Genomic DNA, 3643 nt, shown 5'->3' on the forward strand with positions numbered 1-3643 from the left:
AGCCTTCAAGCTCAATCCCAAAAGCTCTAGAACTTATCTATTTCTTAATGATAAATCTTACTTTACTCTTTGTTATCGTTTATAACTAACTCGCTCGCGTGACATCCTATACTAATTATAAAAAAAAAATAAAGTTACGCATTAACTAAAAAATAACACGCTAAAATAAAATCACTAAAACGACGACCCGAAATTTTATTAATTGCAAAAAAAAAATTGAATTCTATATAAAATATTTTTGAATCACACAGTAAATGAAAATGAAATTATTGTCGATGTCTATATAAAACATAGACAAATCACACATCAAATGACAATGAAATTTTTGGATTTAAACAATGCTATAGTTAAATTTTGAGGAAAAACGAGAATACGGTTGAATTTTGAAGAAATGATATTACGTTTATCAGTAGCTTCGAATTAAGTAAAAATGATACTAAGAACTAATTTAGAGCCGTAACATTCATCTACTAACATAGACAAATCACACAGTGAAGGATAATGAAAAGAAAAGTGTGAAAATTAAAAAAAAAAAAAAAAAAGAGAAAAAAAAAGAGTATAGTGCAGTAAATTACTGCGCTATTAGACTTAACCGCGCCGTTACGGTTAAGTCCTTTAACGCAATAATTTACTGTGTTAAAGTTTTGGTACCACTTTTTTTATTGGGGTATTTTAGTTCACTTTTTTTGTTGGGTCATTTTGGTTCCGGACTCTACCAAACACAGCCTTAGTATTAAGTACCAATTCTTGCACAACCAAACCACGAGTAGTATTCTTACATGAATGAAACTAAATTTCCCTTTAAAGGGCACTATACTCACATATACCAACTTCCGTGAATATATCCTCTAACTATCCATACACAATTAAACCCATATGCCACTTCCCCTTCATTTCTTTTTGCGCGGATTGCACTTCTTTTGGGGTGGTGTTTATATTTTTCCCCTCATATTTGTGATGTTTAATTTTGTCTCTCATATTTGTGGTCTTTAAGTTTTGCCTTTCGCTTGGAAAGATGGATGAATACCTGAGGTTCTGGGTTCAAACCCCCGCTTAGATATAAAATAAAAAACTAATTTCGCAAGGCAGGGCTGGGGGGGGGGGGTGTATGCCGGATCTGGCATACACCCCTTAAGGAAAAAATAAAGTTATGCCGGATCCGGCATAACTAAAAGTTTGTCCCATAAGGCAGAACTTTTCCTTAAGGCATAGTTTAGTTATGCCTTATGGGGCAGATTTTTAGTTAAGGCATAACCAAAAGTATGTCCCATAAGGTAGAATTTTTCCTTAAGGCATAAACTTTGCTAGAGGTGGAGCCAGAATTTGAGGTTTGGGGGTTCGGGATTTTAAGACAAGACAACGATCTCAAGTTAATGTATCACAACCACCAAACTAACGACCAAGTACCGATATTTAATATATTTAAAAAAGCGACGAACTGAAAGAGTTACTGTGCGTTCTTATGTTCTAAAGAATAATATGTTTATTTTAAAAACTGCATATATAGCAAAAAGGGAAAAAATCGTGTAGTAAAAGGGAAAAAAATTGATTATTGATGATGAGGCTATGTACTTATGATGTGTGCTTAGCAGAAAGGAAAAAGGATGTTGACAGCCAGGTTCAAACCTGGCTCTTTGACGCGAAGGGCTTTTCTTCCTTCACTCGTACCACTGGAGCCATCAGCATATCTTTATAAATGGGTTCGCACTTGAATATTGATATACATTTATTGGATTTTCTAAGACAAATACAGGGTCTACGCGGAAGCTATCAGGTTCGGCCGAACCCCCGTGGTACACTGTAGCTCCGCTCCTGACTTTGCATTATAAGGCAAACTTTCAGTTATGCCTTAAGGAAAAGTTCCGGCTTATAGGGCATACTTTTAGTTATGTCTTAAGGGGCACACTTTTAGTTAAGGCATAACTACAGGTATGCCCCATAAGGCGAAACTTTTCTTTAAGGCATAACTAAAAGTTTGCCTCGAAAAGTACAAAAAATAAATATATGCCTCAAGGCAAAGTCTGCCGGAGGGGGTAGAGCGAAATTCAAACTCTGCGTTTAGATTTTTTTTTTTTTTAATTTTTGACCGAGCGGGGGTTCGAACTCGGAATTCGTGAGTTTTAGGCGAAGGGAAAAAATTAAAGTTCACCAATTTGAGGGACAAAAGCTAAAAACCACCCCAAAAGAAGGGCAATTCGCCTTCCCATTTATTGGACAGAAGTAATTGCACGGTTTGTGCTTCAAATGGACTGGTCTTTGATTTTTGTCATTCAATGGCCTGGTCTTTAATTTTTTCCCTTCAAACTCGAATTTATGCCTAGCGGCGCATAACTTCTTTAATGGTGCTAGCATAACCTTTAGATATTATGATGGATATCTTATGTCCCTCTAGGCATAGGTTTGATTTTGAAGGAAAAAATTAAAGACGGGTCTATTTACTTTGAAGGATAAAACTTAAGACCAGCGCAAAATAGGCACAGAAGTGCAAATGATCCTATTGGACATAGCAATAAGCCCATCTTTCCTTTGGCCCAATTGTTTCTGCTTTGATCACGCAGTCCACTTCTTCTTGGAGGTCCAATTCCTTATACTCCACAGAGTCATAATACATTTTTTTTGCGCGGATTGCCCTTCTTTTGGGGTGGTCTTTAAACTTTGCCCCTCATATTTGTGGTCTTTAAATTATGCCCCTCATATTGATGGTCTTTAATTTTTACCCTTCGCATTGCAACTCTGAGTGTTCACGCAGAAATCACGAGGTTCTGAGTTTGAACCACCGTTCAAGTATAAATTAAAAAAAAAAGTACAAGGCAAGGTTTGGGTCGCGTGTATGCCGGACACGACATACTCTTGTTAAGGAATTACCAAAGTTATGCTGGACCCGACATACTCATGCGTTATGGGCAGACTTGGCATAAGTATGCCGGGTCCGGCATAACTTTGGTAATTCCTTGACAAGTTTATGCCGGTGGGGGCATATTTTTAATGGGCAAACTTTTATGCCGGACCCGACATAAACTTATGAAGAAATTATCAAAGTTAGGCCGGACCCGGCATACTTATGCCAAGTCTGCCCATAAGGCATAAGTATGCCGGGTCCGGCATAACTTTGGTAATTCGTTCACAAGTATATGCCGGCGGGGACATAGCGAAATTTAAACTCTGCCTTGCGAACCTGAAACCCATGAGTTTTAGCCGAAGGGCAAAATTTAAATATTTCAAATATGAGGGGCAAAATTTAAAGACCACCCCCAAAAGAAGGGCAATTCTGCTAATTGCCCGTCATAATATGTGAGATTTTCACTAGTTGTCCCTTTTGGACATTTGTTTAGTAAATAATCTTTTTATTTTATTTTAATTACAACATATGAACCTATCACACCACAATCAAACGGTTTTTTTTTAATCAAAATGAAATATTTAGAGAAAGCATAAGACCATGGTCTAAAATTTTGCGCATTATTGCCAACGTTACACGATAATATAATATTTTGGCTGAAACGTTGACCAATATAGGATTAGAACTGAACCTAACCTTGTCTAAAAGGATAATTTCTCAAGAACTATATTTATGCAACTTTTAAAAATAGACACAAAATCTAAATGGTGACCTAAAAAGGAACATTGCGTAAATAAACCTCCA

The sequence above is a fragment of the Lycium barbarum genome, chromosome 7, assembly GCF_019175385.1.
Source record: "Lycium barbarum isolate Lr01 chromosome 7, ASM1917538v2, whole genome shotgun sequence".
Classification (NCBI taxonomy): Eukaryota; Viridiplantae; Streptophyta; class Magnoliopsida; order Solanales; family Solanaceae; genus Lycium; species Lycium barbarum.